The sequence below is a fragment of the Nuphar pumila genome, chromosome 8, assembly GCF_984573655.1.
Source record: "Nuphar pumila chromosome 8, dmNupPumi1.hap1.1, whole genome shotgun sequence".
NCBI classification, from domain to species: Eukaryota; Viridiplantae; Streptophyta; class Magnoliopsida; order Nymphaeales; family Nymphaeaceae; genus Nuphar; species Nuphar pumila.
The window spans coordinates 116,328,026-116,351,283 of record NC_143256.1 but is presented as its reverse complement, the minus strand read 5'-3'; positions in this window follow the sequence as shown (position 1 = coordinate 116,351,283).

Genomic DNA, 23,258 nt, shown 5'->3' with positions numbered 1-23,258 from the left:
ATTAATTCTTAAAATACAAATCATGAATTAAAAAAAAAAACATAAAATTCGAAACTACACAAAACATTTAAAAGCATTTTTCGCATCATGCTATTATATTTCCAAAATAAGAGATATACAGCTTGAAATGGATTCAACCATGGGTTTTATGCTATGGATGCAAAATCCACATCCACATCCACCCATGTTATTATGATGCCTAGAAATTCTTGAAAAGGACAAAGCACCATGCATGTATTATGATATGATACTACACCATGTATTATGATATGATGCTACACCATGTAAAAAAGGTAAATAGTAATAATTATCAAATAGTGGTCAAGGCCTAAAAGCTTGGCCCAAACCCGGCACATGGCGGGCCAGGTCGGCTTGGCCCATCAGGCCGCCCGGCCAGTTGCCCACACCTGAGTAGAGTAAACATCTACAACAACAACAACAACAACTACGCCTTCATCCCAAAACAATTGGGGTCAGCGATATGAACCAAAAAAGAAATTCATTTTGGGTCTTCCACATGAATCCTTTTCCTCCAATCATTTCTATCCAACGCCATGTCCTTGGTGAGGTTCAAAGCATTCATATCCTTTCCTATCATCTCCATCCAAGTCTTCCTAGGCCTACCCCGACCTCTTTTAACTAATATATTTTCCCATTTCTCCAACCTTCTAACTGGAGCATCATTAGGCCTTCGCCGAATATGTCCAAACCATCGTAAATGATTCTCTCGCATCTTATTTTCAATGGGTGCAACACCTACCTTCTTACGTATCTCTTCGTTCCGAATCTTATCTTTTATTGTATTTCCACACATCCATCTAAGCATCCGCATCTCAGCTACACTCATTTTTTGAATATGATGTCTCTTGGCAGCCCAACATTCCGTACCATATAGTAAAGCGGGTCTAATAGTCGTCCTATAAAACTTTCCCTTCAACCGCAATGGCATTCTACGATCGCACAGCACTCCAGTAGCACTTTTCCATTTCATCCACCCAACCTTTATCCTATGATTTACATCTCCATCAATTTCTCCATACTTTTGAATGATGGATCCCAAATATTTGAAATAATCATTCACCGGTATATCTTGCTCACCAAGCTTCACTACACTCCCATCACTACTTCGTTGCTTACTAAACCGACATTCCATATATTCAGTCTTACTCTTACTCAACTTAAAACCTCTAGCTTCCAATGTCTGTCTCCATAATTCTAACTTAGCATTAACCCCAGCTCTAGACTCATCAATCAAAACAATATCATCAGCAAACAACATACACCACAGTACATTTTCTTGAATTGATCTCGTAAGCTCATCCATCACTATCGCAAATAGGAAAGGGCTTAAAGCAGATCCTTGATGTAACCCAACCGTTATCGGAAAATTGGTTGTCACCCCTCCACAAGTGCGGACATTGGTTACTACTCCTTCATACATATCTTTAATTATACTAATGTACTTGAGAGAAACACCTTTCTTCATCATTGTCCACCAGAGAACGTCCCTAGGTACTCTATCGTATGCCTTCTCTAAATCAATAAAAACCATATGCAAATCTTTGTTCCTCTCTCTATATCTTTCAATAAGTTGTCTAAGAAGATGTATAGCTTCCATAGTTGATCTTCCAGGCATAAAACCATATTGATTCTCCGATATCATGACAACCTTCCTCAACCTAGACTCAATCACCCTCTCCCAAAGTTTCATAGTATGACTCATGAGTTTTATACCACGATAGTTTGTGCAATCTTGTATATCACCCTTATTCTTATATAAAGGCACCAAAGTACTCTTCCTCCACTCATTAGGCATCTTATTTGTTCGCCAAATCAAGTTAAAAAGATTTGTCAACCATTCTAAACCTTTCTCTCCCAAGCATTTCCAAGCCTCGATAGGTATACCATCTGGGTCAACTGCCCTTCTTGATTTCATTTTCTTCAAAGCCTCTGCAATTTATTTCTTTTGAATCTTGCGCATGAAGTCACGATTTATCTCATGAAAAGGAATGGAGAAGTCTCCAAGATCTTGAGCATGACTATCATTAAATAGCTTATCAAAATAATCTTTCCATCTCTCCTTAATCTCCTCATCTTTGACTAAAACCCTTTGCGTTTCATCTTTGATACATCTAACCATACCCAAATCCTTCGATTTCCTATCTCTCATCTTTGCAAGCCTATAAATATCCTTCTCGCCTTCTTTGATATCCAACTTGTCATAAACCTCCTTATATACCTTAGCCCTCGCGTTTCGAACAACTTTTTTAGCTTCCTTCTTTGCTATCATATACTTCTCCAAATTCTCATTATCACGACTCTTACTTAGATTTCTATAACACTCTCTTTTAACCTTAATATCTAATTTGACATCCTCGTTCCACCATGATGTATCCTTACCTAGTGGTGCACCGCCTTTAGACTCACCCAATACCTCCTTAACTACTTTTCTCATACCACCCGCTATCTTATTCCACATTGATTCTGAATCCTCCTCGAGACACCAATCAACTTCCTTAACTACCTGCTCTACAAACATTCCTTGTTTAGCTCCTTTCAGTGCCCACCACTTAATTCTAGGATCTATCCTATGTCTATCCCTTTTGCGACATTGTCTAATTCTAAGATCTAAAATTAAGACTCTATGTTGTGTAGCTACACTTTCTCCTGGTATAACCTTACAATCGATGCAACAACCCCTATCTCTCTTTCTAAGTAGGAAAAAATCTATCTGACTCGTATTAACCCCACTTTTAAATGTTACTAGGTGAGACTCCCTCTTCCTAAACCAAGTGTTTGCTAAGATCATATCATAGGACAAACAAAAATCTAAAATCCTTTCTCCACTTTCATTTCTTTCTCCTATACCATAGCCTCCATGGATATTCTCAAATCCATCCCTACTAATGCCTACATGTCCATTAAGGTCACCGCCGATGAAAAGCTTTTCTCCATAAGATGTCTCTTGTACTACTCCATCTAAATCTTCCCAAAATTGATGCTTAATGGAATCATCTAAACCTACTTGAGGTGCATAAACACTAATAATATTAATAATATCCGTACCTAATACTAATTTAATAAGTAAAATTCTATCACCCTTCCTACGGACCTCAACTACATTATCTATAAACTGACGACTCATAACAATCCCTACTCCATTCCTATTCCTATTTATTCCTGTATACCAAATCTTATATCCCCAAGGTTCTATCACTTTAGCTTTCTCACCTACCCATTTGGTCTCTTGAAGACATAAAATATCAATCTTTCTCCTACACATAACATCTACTAACTCTACCAACTTACCAGTTAAAGACCCTATGTTCCAAGTGGCTAACCTAATTTTATGGTCTTGGACTAACTTCTTTACCCCCACCCGTCCAACAAAGTGAGGGAACCCTTGCCTATTTGACACCACACCCGGGCGCCGGTGTGACGCGTCGCTTCTGGGCGACGACCTAGCAACCCTTGCACATTTATCACTGCCTCCGGGCCTAGAGAGTACAACGAGTAGAGTAAACATCTGTTCATTAAAAATCATATTTATATTTTTGCATGCAAATATTAGTCTGAATCCTAACTGAATAAAAAATCTACGAATATTCGAATCCCATTATATGTAAAAGGGATATCCAGTTAGCCATTTTAAGCTGGATTTGATATTAGCTATTTTCCTTCAAATCGGAGTCAGAATTTGAATCCAATTAGATTGGATTTAGTAATACCTACACCACAATAAATTCCGCCCATTTACATCCGTCTTTAAATATCAATATCCTCCTCTGTAAAATTATAGTTTTTTTTAGTCATTGTTTTTTTTTTGGCAAAGCTTGGGGTTAGCACCCCCAGCGGGATCTGAACCCAGAGAGGATAGTGCAACTCTCCTTGCCCCAGTTATCTTATTTGCGCCAACTAAGTTAATAACATCCAAGTAATTTCAGTGTACAGAGGATGAAATAAGTGGATCAAGATTGAATTTAAATTGGATATCATTTGATTAGATCCAGATTTTGATCCAGTGAATCTTATCTAAGCAGATTTAAATCTAGTGGATCTAGACTGGGTAGGAGAACCACTTCTGACTGCTTTAGGTTCACAAAGATTAATCCTCCTATTCAAATTCGAATCCAAATTAAAATTACAAGCATTCATTGTGCAAGAAGATCGAAGTATATAAGCTTGCATCAAACAGAGTATCTGATCTATCTATGCCATAAGGACAAACCAACGATGACACGGGACACCATTTTTGTGAGGGGCATATAATCTAGTAGCGGGTGCATACTTGGGATGAAGCAAGTGCATACTTGGAATGAGATGAAGCAAATGATGTGGGTCATGTTCATAGAACAACCATTACTTTTGACTCAGAACATACCTAAACCCAGTTAGATAATACCTTATTAGAGTTCAACCAAATGAACTCTCTCCAAAACCTCCCATTGCCTAGATGGCTAGATCCAATTATCTTAAACCTGGATCCAAAATCTCTTAATGAATCCAAATTTAATTTATTGGATTCATCCAAACCCATTTTAGAATTTGTTACACAATCGCTAAATCAACCTCAATTGGACTTTAACCGGAATTATTTAGACCTAAACCCAGATGAACCTTCCTATATCCTACCCATTATCCATATCCAATCTCCTACTACCCAAACCCATTTAGTTTTGAACCATAGTGGAGATCCCCATGTTATACCCTGTATCCCGACCCAAAACCAAGTTAAACCTATCTTGCATTAGGGGTGGCAATTTCTGACACGACCCGCCAACCCGACCCGCCAACCCGCCTCTTAGGCGGGTACGGGTTGGGCTTAAGCCAACCCGTTTAATAAACGGGTCGACCCGCGTAACCCGTTTATTAAACAGGTCGGGTTCGGGGGCATGCCAACCCGCCAACCCGGCTGACCCGTTTAATAAACGGGTTAGGCGGGTGGGTCAACCCGTCAACCCGACCCGCCAACCTGCCTATCTGCCAACCCGATCCGTCAACCCGCCAACCTGACCCGCGAACCTGAAAACCCGTTTACCCGACCCAACCCATTTATTAAATGGGTTGGCGGGTCGTGTCGGGTTACCCGTTTATTAAACGGGTCGGGTTCGTGTTTGCCACAGCCGACCCATTTAATAAACGGGTCAGGTTCGGGTTGAGGTATGCTGACCCGCCAACCCGACCCGCCAACCCGTCAACCCGACCCGATTGCCACCCCTATCTTGCATGACCCAAACCTTCAACTTTCCCAGATTAGATAATGTTTCCTAAGAGTGGATCACGTTTTTATCACAACCATCTCTTCCATATTATTTGATTAATTTCACTTTAAAGGCATATCCCGTGACTTTGGTTGGTTTGAAAATAACATTTTTGGCATTGTCATGCATATTGGAGCAAGTCCTCTAATTTTTCTGGAACAACATAGAGACCCGATTTCATATTGTGGGTCCATAACCCACACAGTGGAACAAACTTTAAAAAAGTGAAACTTGGAAACTTGGATCCAGACTTGAAGGCAAGTCTTCTATAACTCAGAGAATGATGCAAGAGTGGAGCCGAAGACTTGGGTTCATAAGAGTCCATTCAGATTCATTTTAGATTTTGAATTATTTGTTATTTGGGTCTTTTGTAATTGGACATTTGAATATTTTTTTTTGAATATTTGATCATTATGCTTGATTCGCATCTTGATCTATTAAAAGAGTTATTAAGATGAAAAGTCTTTATTTTTAAGATTACAAAATTTATCTCTATAAATGAATAGGGAATCTAAAAGTTTAGGCAAAGTTGAGTTAGAAATCCAATATTTGTCTTATTTTTCAGTTTTAGTTAATTCTTTGTAATTTTCTATTAATTTCTTATAATTTTCATTATATTTCTTGTTTTTCTAGATAACTTGTAGTTTTGGTCGTAAATCAGCCAACCGATCTTAGTCACACTATCCGGTCATTGATGGGGGGTTTTCCTTTTGCTTAGCCCCAAAAATAAAAAAAATCTATCATTTGATGCCCATTAGGGCTCCACTTTCTGGGATAATGATAACTGTAGTTGGACACCTAACATGAGATGACCATAGTTCAAAATCTCTTGCTGCAAGGTTAAAGTTGGATGGGCAGGAGAGACCTCAAGGGTTTTACAGTCAGTGATGAGGGGTTTTCCTTTGAATTAGCTAAACAAAGAAAAAACAAATCAATCAAATGACAAGCATTGGAAAGTTTTGGGACATTCTAGTCATGTGATGGAAAGATGGAGGTGGACTTGGTAATTGTTGCAAAAAGAGAGCTAATATATAACTATTGTGAGGTTTCATCCATGGAATATATACCAAGAGAATAATCCCCAACATAGTGTCAAAGGCTTATTGCAAATGAGTTTTGCTTGTTTGTTGTCTTGTGGGGTTGAAGATGTTAGATGGTGGTGGCCATGTCATGTGTCCTCCATTAGCTTGAATTGTGGGAGACAAGGCAACAACTCCAATACCACTTTTCAGCCCTAATCCATAATCAAGCATCAGTATAGTTCTCATGGGCGTTGCCCCTCTGCGCAAGCCAATGCTTAACATAGGTCACAGGGGCAGGGGTCCTAGCCTCAAAGTTTTACGCTGCCGGCACGACGACTGTAGGTATGGCAGGCTGAGCCAGCGTGATTGGGTCTTCCTGTTCGGGTTATAAATTAAAAAAAAGTACCAGTATAGTTCATTGACCAATGCCCAAAGTTAAAAGGTTATCTATGCATGTATTGTTTCGGGACCCAAATCAGAGCTGAACCCTACTTATAATACTGAACTAGACCAACCTCTATTCTATGGTAAGCATATGAGATTAGACTCATCCTATAGGATTGCAACTCCACTGAGGACAAGAGGACATGGATTTTTTTTTATTATTTATTTGATTAAAATTATTTTTTATATTTGAATATGTAAAAATCTATTATGACTGCAAATAGTAGTTAAAATTATTAAAAAAATAATAAATTACTGCCTGTATGTGCCATGAACCTGTTCACTTGTTTGAGCCAATTGGGCCCACTTGGTAGCCCTAGGGGGAAATCATGATATGCTGAAATTTGAGCAAATTTATTTATAAAATCCATGTTTGGCATCATTGATATTAGACTACATTTCCAGTTTCCATTTTCCATTTGCAAGTGACAAAAGTAATCTACATAGGTATGCATATCTAGCCCGTTCATAGTATATATTTCTGTCATTATTCGGATATTTAGGGTTTGTTCCCATGTTATTCATGATTCCTTTGTAAAAGTTTCACCAGTAAACTTTATTCTTTATTCCTCTCCTTACGTGCCAAACTATCTTGACGTGCTTTCCGGTATAGCTTTAGTGTTTTTGAACATGATTCCCAACCAAGAATTTGGTGTCCTAACCCAAACTCTCTTTTTAAATCTTTGATGACTTTTTTTTTTTCTCGACAGAGAAAGTTGGGGTTAGGCAGACGGCAATCAGTTATACAACCATACCATTTGACTGCTCTAGGGATGGTAGTGAGCTGGGGTCACGCCCAGACTGGCCGGTTTGGACCGGGGGATGGAGGACATGAAATGGGGGAATGGACCGAGGATGAAGGTTAAAATCAAAACTCGTGCGGGGATGGAAGCAAAGATGGACTTACTCTTTCCCCTGCCCCACCTCCCTCCCTCCCCAATCTTTGTTAAGGAAATTATTATTATACCCTTATACATATTATAAAATCTTATATATATATAAAATGCTAACCCTAACATAAAACCATTTCTCTCATCTCTCCTTCCTCTAACTATCCGCATTGGTTCCCATTTCTCTTTTTTCCTTCTTCTCTTTCCTTTAACTGTGAAGCAGAAGGATCGAGAAAATGGGGCCCCACCCTGCTTAACCACGTTTGGACCGGGAATGGAGGACAAGAAACCATGATGGAGGGCAAAATTTTAAGACGGGGTGGAGGTAGAGACCTTGTCCTTCGCCCACCCCCGGTCAACTGCCATCCCTAAACTGTTTCTGCCAGAAAAGAGGAGCCCCCACTGATAAAATCTTTGATGACTTGCATTGTCTTGTCTGCCACCTTAGTTTGATAGGTAAGAAAAATGATACCCACCACAAAGTGGTGAGTGGGGGAGGCCACCTATACTTTGTGATCCTCCACATATGTCATATTTACAATACAAGTTACAAATCAAATGGTGGGTCCATTTGCAGGGAACTAAAGGGCTAAAGGGCTAAAGGGGCCTTTCTTTTTTGCTGTTATAATGGTTCTTGTTCAAATTAATAATATTTAAGAAGCTATTGTTGTCAAAATTTAGTAGTGTTTCTTTGTTAAGAATGATAAAGATTAGGAGGGATGTCGCCTAAAAGGGCTTTCCTTTAACTTTTGGCATTTTAATAACCTGATCACATGTTTGGATGCCAAAAAAGAAAAACAAAAGAAATACCCTAATTTTTGCATTTCTTATTTTCTTAATTAATAAAACTAAAAGGATCTGGGGTTTAAGCATATGCGGAGCCACATATGCCACTTTCCCATCCTAACCCTAAAATCACCAATAAGGGAGTTTGGATCAGGGTGGCCAAGTGACCACCCTGACTTGAATGCTGTACTTCCTCCCACCCACCACCCACCTCTCTCTCTCTCTCTCCATATATATATATGCCTTTTTTTTGTTAGGTCACCATTAGGACCCTTAGAAAATCATAATTTTAGGTGTTTGATGTTAGATCTAAACTCTTAGATGTGTTCATCATTGTTTTTTCAATAAAAAATATATTTTTGATTATGCATCTTTATGCTTAGATGTGTATTTTAAAGAGATAAAAAAATCAATCTTTGATATTCTACTAAAATTTAATCATGAAATATTTACATCTAATCAATTTGAAATGAATATTTATTTTTTAATAAATAAGCAATGATAAACACATCCAAGGGTTTAGAACTAGCCTAAAACAACTATGACTGTGTTTTTTAAGGGTCCTAACAGTGACCTAACAAAGAGTCAACACCATCATCTCACTACAAGAAAATTGTTAATTAGCGACGGAAATTTGCGACGGATTTTTTCCGTCGCGAATTAACGACAGATTAGCTAGAGAAACAATCTGTCGCTAATTCGCTACGGATTAGCGAGGAAACAACGTTTATCGCTAATCCGTCGCTACTTAGCGACTGCAATTTTTTGTCGCTAATTCTTATTACAAGAACACCATTTCAGCGATGGATTTAGAGAGGGAACTCTGTCGTCGCGAATCCGTCGCTAATTAGCGACGGCTTAACGACAGAGTATATTCCGTCGCTGTTTTGGTTTTTTGATTTACGACGGCTTAGCGACGGAATTATTCCGTCGCTAAGCCGTCGCTAAATGTCGCGTAAATCCCTAATCCCATCCCTCTTTCTCTTTTTCCTGTTTCGCTGTCTTGCTCCCGCCCGCCGCCCTCTCCCTACCGCCGCCCGTCGGCTCTCGCCACCGCCCGGCCACCGCCGCTCGCCTGCCGCCGCTCCCCGTCCACCGCTCGCCAGTCGCCGCTCGCCAGCCGCCGCTCCCCGTCCACCGCTCGCCAGCCGCCGCTCCCTTTTCCTGGCTGCGCCCTCTCCCCACTGTTGCTCCTCCATCGCCAGACTACCGTCATCCTTCGCAAACCCTGCTACCTGCGAACCATCTTCCTCAAAACCCTCTCACCTTCTCCTATCCACTTGATCCCTTCACCACCATCTTCCTTGAAACCCTCGAATACCCAAAAGGACGATCCCGTACATGATGCAAGATCGTTGGGGTTCAAGTTTTGCTCGATAGGGGTTTGAGCGACGAAGTTAGATCGTCAGGTTTCTATAGTTCTTGATCGACAGGGGTCTGAGCGATGGGGTTTGATTGATAGGTTTCGTCTGGGTACTACAACGAGCATCCAGTGTTGCCTTAGCGAGGTAAAGAATTCTGTCATCTCCCTTCCTCTTTATGTTGATTTTCGTATTTTCAATGCCTTTCAATATGGCCAGGAAAAAAAGAATCATCATGCAGGATATTGAAATTTTGAGATTTGTTGACTGTATCTGCTCATTGTTAGGTGCCTTCTAATTGTATTTGTGCTATATTTAAGATAAGTCTGCTTCTGCTACAATTCGTGTGTTTTTCACTTTAACATCACATTGCTATATCATGCAATTGTGGCATGACTATGATTTAAGCAATTTGTTTGTATCTGTTATAAGCAATCTTACAATGGACACCCATTCCCATTGTCTTCTTCATCTTGATAGGCATCATTTCAGCCTTCACATTGTAACAGATTTGAGCACCACATGCATATTTATTGTTTGAACTGAGGGTTTGTCCATTTTTTTCTAGCACTCTAGTTTGTATCTTTGGCATTTTAGACAAGTTATCTTGGTGGTTTTAATTTCTTCAAAAGAGTGTAAAGAAAGTAGCAGTGATCATAATCATCCCTTTAAAGTTCAAGTTTTGATATTGGGAACATAATTGTCATTTGTACAGTTTGATTGAGGTCTGAGTACCAAACAACTAGATATAGATTGAATATGGTATCTGGGAGTGTACGCAGGGGGAGCATTGTGAGCTTTGAAAAATATTCATTTTAACACAGTGTTTTTTGCAGATTTCTCAACGGAACTCGCTTGTGCCCCGCCACCCGTGGTAAGTAAGTGACAAAAACACTTTATTGTTCAGTAAGTGCCCCGTGGTAAGTAAGTGCCCCGTCATCCCTTCACATGTTATTTAATTTATTGAGTGTAACACTTTATTGTTCACACACTCACTTAGTTGTTGATATCTAGGACTGCTTTGTTGGAGTTCGGAGATCATGCTGAGCATGATTTTAATGTATGAATATGGAAGTGTTCTTATTTTTGGAGTACGGAGTCCATGCTAGGCATGGTAGTAGTTAGTGGGATATTGAAGTGTGTTTGCTGCAGGTACATGTTTGACAATTGTTTGATATGAATTATTTCGATGTATTGCAATGTTTGATGTGATTGTATCCATGCTTACATGTAGTTACTTTCAATTTGATTATGTCTTCCATGTGAAATTGTATACTGAAAGCATGCTTCAAATGAATGTATCGTGTCATGAATAGTTTGCACATGAAAATATTAAGTTATCAATGCATGCATCATAATTCTTGTGATTGTATGACATCATATATTGCATGATAAATTTGATATTTTCTTCATCATAGCATTCTGATGGTTCTCTTTTAACTGGTTAGGATACTATTCGTAACATCATACGACAAAATGACTGCAAACCGTGAATGGATGTACCGTAGAATAGTGGACAATGAGTTATTGCATGAATATATGGATGGTGTTGACAGTTTTATTGAATTTGCAACGGCAAGTGTCAGTACAGTAGATCCCACAGGTCGGATTAGGTGTCCCTGCAAGATTTGTAAGAATAATCGATTTGTAGAACCTCATGGCGTTAGACATCACCTATACAGGAAGGGTTTTGTGAGTGATTATCAGAACTGGATGTTTCATGGAGAAGAATTTAGAAACGATTTTGATGCACGTGTGAATGTGGTGCACGATAATCTATATACGAATTTGATATTTGATGCCGCAGGAACAGAACTGGGTTCTGCTATGAGTTCTAGTGATGTAAGAACTGCCGTAGATGAAGAATCACCAAACGATGCAGCTAGTAGATTTTATGATTTACTTAGAGATGCTGATGAGCCACTTTGGAACGGTTGTGAGAGTCACACTATCTTGTCTGCAGTTCTTCAACTAATGAATTTGAAGTCCGAGTATAATTTGAGTCAATCATGTTTTGACCGTTTGTGCATGATTGTGAAGAGTATGTTGCCTAAAGATGAGAAATTGCCACAAAATTTCTATCGTGCGAAAGTTATGGTCAACGCTCTAGGTATGAGTTACAAAAAGATTGATGTTTGTCCAAATCACTACATGTTGTATTTCAAGGAGCAGGAAAACGACATATCATGCCCGTCATGTGGGCATCCTCGGTTCAAGCCAAAGACAAGAGGCAATGGTAGCACGAGATCAAAGGAAGTTTTATACAAGTCGCTCCGCTACTTTCCTATCACTCCTAGATTGCAGCGATTGTATATGTCTTCAAGGACAGCTAAACACATGAGATGGCATGCAAATAAAGTTTGACACGATGAAAACAAGATCACGCATCCTGTTGACGCTGAAGCTTGGAAGCACTTTGATCGTACTCATCAGAACTTCGCAATGGAAGTGCGAAATGTTAGACTCGATCTATGTACAGATGGATTTAATCCATTTGGGGGTAGATCAACTCCATACTCATGCTGACCAGTATTTGTAACTCCATACAACCTTCCACCAAGCTTGTGTATGAAACATCCAAATCTTTTCTTGTCTCTGTTGATCCCTGGTCCGACCTCACCTGGCCAAAATCTTGATGTATATCTAAGGCCATTGATTGATGAATTAAAAGTACTGTGGGATGACAGTGTTACCACGTATGATGCCCACAAAAAACAAAATTTCAACATGAAGGCCGCTATTTTATGGACAATCAGTGACTTCCCTGCATATGGTATGTTATCTGGTTGGAGCACACATGGGAGGTTGGCTTGTCCGTACTGCATGGAGGATTCCAAAGCTTTTAGATTGAGGCATGGAAGGAAGCCTTGCTGGTTTGAGTGCCATCGTCGATTTCTACCCAGCAATCATCCGTTCCGACGTCAAAAGAATGCATTTAAAGCAGGCACAACTGAAACGGAAGGTCCATCCTCAAGATTGTCCGGCATAGAGATTCTAAGAAGATTGCGATACTTTCCAGATGTATTAACAGATGCCCGCAGTCCTACACCCTTCAGTGGATTTGGGAAGGATCATAATTGGACGAAAAAATCTATTCTTTGGGAACTACCGTATTGGCCGACCCTATTGATACGACATAATTTGGATGTGATGCATGTAGAGAAAAATGTGTTTGATAATGTGTTCAATACAGTAATGAATATTAAAGGAAAAACGAAGGATAATCCGAAGGCCCGTATGGATTTAAAATTAATATGTAAAACACCAGAATTGGAACTCAAAGAGTATAATGGCAAAGTACTGAAACCAAAGGCGAAGTACGTGCTCGGACCTGATCAAATAAAACATGTATGTCAATGGTTGAGACAACTGAGATTTCCAGATGGATATGTCTCTAACATTGCTCGGGCTGTGAATATTGACGATGGACAGTTATATGGGTTGAAGAGCCATGATTGTCATATCTTTATGCAACGATTGATACCCCTAGCATTCCATGATATGTTAGACAAACCTATATGGGGGGTATTGTCTGAGTTGAGCGGATTTTTCAGAACATTGTGCGCATCGGAGGTCGTTGTATCAGATGTAAAGAATCTCGAGGACTCTGTCATCACCACTGTTTGTCTGTTAGAAAAGATATTTCCGCCAGCATTTTTCGATGTTATGGAACATTTGATCATACATCTGCCATATGAACTAAGGGTTGGTGGCCCTGTGCAATATCGATGGATGTACCCATTTGAAGGTATATGTTTTTTTATATTTGTCTCTTTAATGACAAATATTTAAAATTTGAAATGTATATTCTTGTCAGATGCATGTTCGACCTAAAAAAAAGGTTCGTAATAAAGCAAGAGTAGAAGGCTCTATTTGTGAGGCATACACTTTAGAAGAGATTTCAAATTTCTCATCTATGTACTTCGAACCTCATATTCCAACACGTTACACATGTCCGCCCCGTAACGATGATGGAGAACAAGTAACTGTAGCTGACAAGCTGTCGATATTTCAACCACTTGGGCATGCATTTGGTAGTTGCCGATCAAGGCTATTGACAGATCGAGAGCAAGATGCAACACACATCTATATTCTTTTTAATTGCTCAGCGATCGACCCATACATCGAGTAAGTATATGTATATGCAACTCAATTATAAATCCTTTTATGTTCTATATGTGGATACATGGCTCGGTAATATAAGTATTTGTGGTTTGCAGACGATTTGATCTGGAGTTGCAAAGCAAAGTTTCACATCTCACTGATGCAGAAGTACAAAAAGAATGTGAAACTAAGTTTGTGGAGTGGTTGAAACAGTTGGTAAAGAAGCTAACATAAATTTTATACTTATAAACAACACTAAGTTACTTAATTGATCGTGATCACAATAATTGTTTATGTCTGTGCGTAGGTTCGCCATGGTGATGTTAAAGATCAAGGAATATGTGATTTAGAAAATGGTCCGACCAAAGTTGTGCAATGCTACAACGGGTATATCGTAAATGGTTATCGATTCCATACAAAAGACTATGGTATAAACAAATCAACGATAAATAGTGGCGTGTGTGTCAAGGGTAGCAGCTACGGTGAAAATGAACATGATTACTACGGTGTTATAGAGGAAATAATGGAGTTGACTTATTTAGGCATGAATAACAGGGTTACGATATTCAAGTGTCATTGGTTTGATCCAACTGCAACAAGACTCGACAAAGCTTCAGGCATTGTGGAGGTGAATCATAAATCCAGGTTTGGAACATATGAACCATTCATATTAGCCTCGCAAGCTCAACAAGTTTATTATACTTCTTATCCGAGTATAAAAAAGTCAGATAGAAATGAATGGTGGGCAGTTTGCAAGGTGAAATCCAAACTATACCCCGAGTATGATCAGTTACAGGAAGATGAGTTAGCTGAAGACAGTGATTACTATCAATCAGATGATGTCTATGACTTCGCTTATGGTCACGATGTTGCGCATGATATGCATGTCATATCTCCATTGGCCGATGAAACATTCATAGAGGAATGTGATCCAAATGATGTACCAAGTGGATGGGCAAACAATGAAGAAGAAGAAGAAGAAGAAGAAGAAGAAGAAGAAAGTCAAACTAGTGACGAGGAAGAATTCTCAAGCTAGTGAGCAAAATTTTATACTACAAACCTCTATTTAAATGCATTGTAATACTTGATGTGAGTTGTATTGCAATACTTGGTGTGAATGATTAAAAATTTTATTTGAATGTATTGTAATACTTGATACGAATGATTCAAATGCATTGTAATACTTGATGTGAATGATTTCAATTATCTGAATGTATTATAATTTATGCAACGAATGATTTGAATTAGTGCAATACTTGATGTGAATGATTTGAATTATTTGAATGCATTGCAATGCTTGATGTGAATGACTTGAATGCATTGTAATACTTGATGTGAATTATTTGAATGTATTGTATGACATATGTTATTTGTTAGAATATGGTTCGTGGAGGTTATAGTGGTCACTCATCCAGTAGTAGCCAGGCTCAGCCTTCATCTTCACGGGCTCCTATGATAGGTATATCATATAACTAATTGGATGCTTGATTAGTTCAAATGCGCATTCTGAGAATTTCTAATGTATTTTTTTACAGATGATGTTGCGCCTATACACGACCCACCTACACCAGTTGATCACACAAGTCAACAGCCAACACAGGAAACAGGGTCTTCTCAGGCTGGCACAAGAAGACTCATTCGAATAGTGTATATCGATAATCGACCGTAAGTATTTTGTTTTCAATTATTGCATATCTTTTAAATATTTTATATTGATATTTACTGTGTAACAATTCATGTGCAGCACGAGGTTTGAGCCACAAGAAGTAGTACGAGAGATTAGGAATTCACTTCTTCAACATCTACCAGGACCAGTTGCTCAATGGAAAGAGTACCCAAAGGAGGTGTTAGACAGATTGTGGTCCTCATTCATGGTATACAATTATTTCTCATAGTTAATGTGTTTCATAGTTAATTTATTTAAGCAATGTCTACAGAATGACTGAAAATATTTGTAGGCTTCGAATCGCTTCGCAACTACGGTGGAAGAAAATGATGCAAGGAAGGTGTGGCAGAAGGTGGCTGCCAATCGATTTGTAGATATGCTGCACACTATGAAAACTGCAGCAAAAAAAGCATCTGGCGTAGTAGATGATCCATTACTGTGGAAGGGCCATGGTCCTATTACTATCAGGAGAGATTACTGGAATGAAATGTGCGATAAGTGGGCGGGAGATGCATTTAGAAATCGCTCTGTGAAGGCTGCACAAAATCGATCGAAGATGCCCGAAGCCCATCTACACACAGGTGGATCTAAGACATTTGGGAGCCACTTAAAGAAAATGGTAACTCATCAATATATAATATTAATTTTATAAGTATTGTTGCAAACTTGTGTACTAAATCTTTTGTCATTTAACTTCGCAGGAAGCAGAAAAAGGAGACAGTGTACCATATAAAGATGTGTTTGTAGAAACACATAAACGGAAGACCACGGGAGTCTTCGTATCAGAGAAGGCGAGAACGACAATGGTATGTATTAATTCTATTAATAATCATTGCAATATATATGCAAGTTATCATAATGTTATCATTAATTATTAATGAATACTTTAAACATTATTTTGTAGGAGGCATATGAGCAACAGATGGTAGAGCGATATGGCGATGACGCTACTCAACATCCATCATTTGATCCTACAGCATAGGTGACTGCAGCAGGTGAACCCAAAAAAGGTCGCGTGTTCGGGTTTGGGAGTAATATGAACACTTCACAAGTTATTGGTTCTTCCAGTTACGGCTCACCGACTTCTTGCGCCGACATAAGCTCCAAGCAGCCGACTATTCTTTTCGGTGATGATGTACGCGAGATCATTAATGAATCACTGAATAACTACTTCCAATACACCGTCGCCCCCTTTCTCCAAAATGAGATCAAGGCCGCTGTTCAGGATAGGGGATCTTCGATTCCAGGTCCCTCTCAGGTATAATCACATATTCAGTTTTTTGTCTGCCTTAGAACACATATGAGCATAATCGAATCACATATATAACTTTTTGCCTGCCTAAGAACACATATGAGCATGTTATAATCACATATTCAGTTTTTTGACTGCCTTAGAGCACATATGGGCATGCTATAATAACATATAGAGTTTTTTTATTGCATTAGAGCACATATGAGCATGCTATAATCACATATAAAGTTTTTTTGCCTGCCTAAAAACACATATGAGCATGATAGAATCACATATAAAGTTTTTTTGACTGCATTAGAACACATATGAGCATGCTAGAATCACATATATAGTTTTTTGACTGCCTAAGAACACATATGAGCATATTATAATCACATATTCAGTTTTTTTGACTGCCTTAGCACACATATGAGCATGCTATAATAACATATAGAGTTTTTTACTGCCTTAGAACACATATGAACATGCTATATATCATTTATGATAGAATCACATATAAAATTTTTTGCTTTGCCTGCCTTAGAGCACATATGAGCATGCTATAATCACATATTCAATTTTTTGACTGCCTTAGCACACATACGAGCATGATCGAATCACATATATAGTTTTTTGCCTGCCTTAAAGCACATATGAGCATGGTAGAATCACATATAGAGTTTTTCTAGATGCCTTAGAACACATATGAACATGCTACAATCACATATTCAATTTTTTGACTGCCTTAGCACACATACGAGCATGATCGAATCACTTATATAGTTTTTTGCCTGCCTTAAAGCACATCTGAGCATGGTAAAATCACATATAGAGTTTTTCTAGATGCCTTAGAACACATATGAACATGCTATAATCAATATTCAATTTTTTGACTGCCTTAACACACATATGAGCATGATAGAATCACATATATATATATATAACTTTTTGTCTGCCTTAGAGCACATATGAGCATGATAGAATCACATATAAAGTTTTTTTGACTGCATTAGAACACATATAAGCATGCTATAATCACATATTCAGTTTTTTGACTGCCTAAGAACACATATGAGCATGTTATAATCACATATTCAGTGTTTTGACTGCCTTAGAGCACATATGAGCATGCTATAATAACATATAGAGTTTTTTTATTGCATTAGAGCACATATGAGCATGCTATAATCACATATAAAGTTTTTTTGCCTGCCTAAGAACACATATGAGCATGATAGAATCACATATAAAGTTTTTTGACTGCATTAGAACACATATGAGCATGCTATAATCACATATTCAGTTTCTTGACTGCCTAAGAACATATATGAGCATATTATAACCACATATTCAGTTTTTTGACTGCCTTAGCACATATATGAGCATGCTATAATAACATATAGAGTTTTTTTACTGCCTTAGAACACATATGAACATGCTATATATCATTTATGATAGAATCACATATAAATTTTTTTGCTTTGCCTGCCTTAGAGCACATATGAGCATGCTATATTCACATATTCAATTTTTTTACTGCCTTAGCACACATACGAGCATGATCGAATCACATATATAGTTTTTTGCCTGCCTTAAAGCACATCCGAGCATGGTAGAATCACATATAGAGTTTTTCTAGATGCCTTAGAACACATATGAACATGCTATAATTACATATTCAATTTTTTGACTGCCTTAGCACACATATGAGCATGATAGAATCACATATATATATAACTTTTTGTCTGCCTTAGAGCACATATGAGCATGATAGAATCACATATAGAGTTTTTTTATTGCCTTAGATCACACATGAGCACATGATAGAATCACATATAGTGTGTAATTTATTTCATTATATTTTGTTTATCAATACTGACTGTTCTTTTCTTGTGTAGGCTGCTAGCGATAATCAGCGTAGTGGAGCTGAAGGGACAGATAAAGACAATGAACAAGAAGACGCACAAAATCTTGGCGATGATTAGATGACTGTGTTGAAGAAGTTCTATTTTTTTTTATGTTTCCTAATTATAATTGTTGAATTGTAAATAATTAAACTTCTTAATTTTAAGGTGGAACGATTAATTGTTGTAGATTCTTGTTATATGAAATTTTTTGTGTGGTTTATTTTTTATTTGCAAGAAATATAAATTGTACAGGAAATAGAAATTGCTCGGTATTTAATTTTCAAATAAATTTTTTTTTAATTTTTTTCGTGTTTGCTATGGATTAGCGACGGAACCATCCATCGCTATTTATATTAATCTAGCGACGGCATAGCGACGGAAGTAAATCCGTCGCCAAGCCGTGGTTGCCGTTTAGTACCGGCGGATTGACGACGGAATATAGCGCTCGTTATTCCGTCGCAATTAGCGACGGACCTGGCGACAGAATAATTTCGTCGCCAGTTAGCGTCGAAATATTCGCGACGTAAGCATACTGTCTCCTCGTTGTCGCTAATCCGTCGGATTAGCGACGGATTAGCGACGGAATGTGGTCGTCGCTAATCTACTGCTTTGTTGTAGTCTCTCTCTCTCTCTCTCTCTCTCTCTCTCTATATATATATATATATATATATATATATATATATATATATATATATATAATGTGTGTGTCGAGGCGCTCTAATATTGGCTACTAATGAAGGTATAGAACAAATGAGTAAAAATCACTCTTTTCTTCAAAAAAATTTATTTTTTTTGTAGATCAAATGTTATGGATGTAGTTATTTTGAATCATGTGATTATGACAAGTAATTAGGTCTTTAAAGGGGTTCAAAAATCAATGGCCTACATTGTGCCAAAATTTCATAACTCAAAAGTTAATATTTTTACATATAAAAAGCATGATCCAAGGCTTGATCCTTACCAAACAAACCATGCTGAACACATCTATGTGGTCAGATTGAGTCGATACAACTTGCACCTATGATTTCGAACTCATTAGGTCTATACCTTCATTAGTAGCCAATATTTCCCTTATATATATTTATAGACACACATGCACACATTGGTGCACACCTTAATTTATAATTCTGACTCTACATCTGGGTTTAAGTAAAGATTGTTCGAGCTTAAAGAGCTCTGCACATGCACCGGCTATGTGGGTTGTTCTAAGGCATTCAAGTTAAAGGACACTGCAAGTTCTATACTCCTGGTGTGCATCCCTTGATGCAAGATTAAAAGCACAGTAGGTAGGTAGGGAGGGAGCACATGCAGAATTTTACACTGCCGACACTGAAGCAAGGACACAATTAACGGGATGTTTGAATCATGCATAATGGTGGTTTTCTCTTTGCTACATATTAAAAAGAAAAAAAGGACTAAGAATTGCCATGTTATTTTTATTGAAGGAATTGGATTTTAATTGTACAGGGACTATCTCAAGCTTAGTCATCATAGAGTAAAATAAATAGTTAAATTTAAATAAAGAGCTTTAGGTTTGGAAGGCGACAAACCAAGTAGCATGGATTTTATTAGTGTCCTATTAACAGTACAATCAAATGAGAATCTGTACACTCTGGACTTTTTAGTGGCGCGAAAAAGTGCACCTGAATCCCACTGACAAATCTAAGAAACTTAGATTCTAATGGGGCTCCGCTTGTCTGGTAGGAGCAGCTAGTGGACATTACCTTGTGTTGGGAGGTTGCAGGTTCAAAACCCAATGCTATAGTTAAACTGGTAGGGATCTGCCTAACCCCAGCTTGCCTTTCAAAAAAAAAAAAAAACTCTCTCTCTCTATAGTAGAGTAAAATTTTTATGTCTAGTAAGAACTTTAAAAGATTCACAGAAGCCTTTTTATAGCAGTATGGCTAGGGTCATTTAAATTTTATCTTTGATTGGGATGCCTTTCCTCATTTTAAGGAAAAAAGGGTCATAGGCTCTATATTTCAGGATTAATGTGTTGGGATGTTGTAGGTTCAAAACCCAATGATATAGTTGTATATCTGCCTAACCCCAGCTTGCCTTTAAAAAAAAAAATTGTTTCCTTTTTTTTTAATGTTAAAATATCCTTTTTGAAAAGCTTAGCTAACTTACATAAATATATGTAATTACCTTCTACGATTTAGATCCCTCTTTAAGAGGGACATTCAGACTAGCCTGTGTGTGCGTGTGGAGTTTTGTCCAATGTGCATAAAAATATAAAGTGGCACTTTTGAAAATCTATTGTAACTTTTTAAGGCTAATTGAGTTTTATTTATCAAAAATAAAAATTATCAACTAACCATTGTTGAAATTATTTTTCTAGGGGCAAGGGGTAAGTCCATATAGTTTTACGCTTCCAGGACAGTGACAGTAAGTATGGCAGGCAGAGCCAGCACCGCTAGATTTCTGATCCTTGCGGTGGTTTCTCTGTGTAAATAGCAAAATAATTTGTTGAAAATATTCTTTCACATTTTTTCTTAGTTACACATTTGGTTACACAGCACCATGAGGCACACACGAGCCCTATTTTTAATCTATTTTTTGTTGTTTTCATGAAACTGACCTAACAGTCTACACATTTTGCTTAATGAGAATGGACTCTGGGATTGCCCTATTTTGATATGTACACAGCTTTTTATATGACTTGAAAATCAACGGCACAAAATGTGTGATATCTTTTTTGGCTCATAAAATCATGTTTTTTCATCCAAAAATAAGATTCAATTGGAATATGTTGAACACATCTATGAGGTTCTGTTGGATCAAAGCATGACATCATGGTGACATTACCAAATGTATCCCTTTATTTGTCCACACGATCTACACTTAGAAGTTAAATTGAAAAAAAAATGTTAAGGATGATTCGGTAATTTTATGCTAAATGAACACATCTAGAGTTAGGACAATGCCCTTTAAACTTAGATGCATGGGAAATTCATCCATAGGATGTAGGAATTATTTTGTTTGGGCGAGTTGTTTTTGTTACATATACCAATGTCCTAGACATATGCATGTGCCTTTGCATGTAGGGTCCCTCTTTTGTGCTTTAGGGAGAAGACAGCGTCTCCATAGAGATGCCATGGTCGGCCATAATCACCAAGCAATCCATGGAGCAGTTTTTCAATGACTAAATTTTTTACAATTGGTGGCCTAAGGGGAAACATCATGGGCTTGCATGAATTCCCTATAAAGATGCCTACGAGGCTTTGATGATCATAAAAGCATTCAACTACAAGTTATATAAAGACTGAAGTGTCTCTTAGAAGACATGGATGGCCACCAAGAATTATTTCTATGTGCTAACCAATTACCTACAAGAATAAGGGTCAATAGTGACAACTCTTTAACTGCGGCATAAAAAGTCACTACTACTGATTGAGCAATAACATCGACTTTAGTTATTCTTGTGAATACCTTGGCCCCGAACAAATATCGCTATTATGGACATGTCTATAATGCCTTAAGATGTCACCGTTATAGGTATGTTTATAACGATGACATTATATGGCTGTTAATTATGTTGCCGTTATAAAAGCTATCACCGTTAGAGGTATGTTTATAACGATGACATTATATGGCCATTATGAGGATGAGGGTCAATAGCAACGATGCTTTAATGACGATAATAAAAGTTGTCGTGATTGATCAACTACGGTACACATGTCACTGTTATAAACATACTTATAATAACAACTTTATATACCCCATTAAAGATATGTCTTTAACATCGACATTATTTGGTTGTTAAATATTGCCATTAAAAAACTTTAACGGTAATATTTAACAACCGATAATCTCACAGTTAAAGATGAATAACGATGGCGTATAAATATCATCGTTATAAGATTTTACTTAATAATGACAACCTTGTATATCGTCGTTATATGGTATACTTATAAACACTTTAACGACGACATTTATGTCATTGTTATAGATTACTCACTACAAGAAAAATGCGTATTAGCGATGAATGCCATCCGTCGCTAAACACGTTAGCGACATATTTTGCGATGGAATAGAGACTGATTTGGTTATGGGACAAAATTTAATCCATCGCTATTCTTTAACGAGGGATACGTATCCGTCGCCAAATTGGCGATGACCATTAGCAACAGTTTAAATTTTGTCGCAAACAAACGATTGCTTTAAATTGGCGACGAAGTAGTGACATATCATATTCATCGCTAATCTGTTAATTAAAAAAAAATTATTTTTTTTTTAAATATTTTGAAACTCGAGAAAAATTTCTCGTTATACAATTCATATAACCTGCTTATTAAAAACAAAGTACACATAAAAAATACATATACAGGTGAAACAAATTTAACACAAGTTCTAAGTTAAACAAACTTTAACAACCAAATACAGTTCTTACCAAGTTATAATTAGTTACAAGTACGTCAAACAAATTAAACAAATGAATCTAATCCTCGCCAAGATTCTGGGCATCATCCTCTTCATTTTCTCTATCTAGCCCTCTCTCCATGCCTCCATTAGCTCCTCTACGCTGATCATCTCTAGCATCCTACAAGAGAACCAAAATGTTAGTATTTATAAATAAAATATAA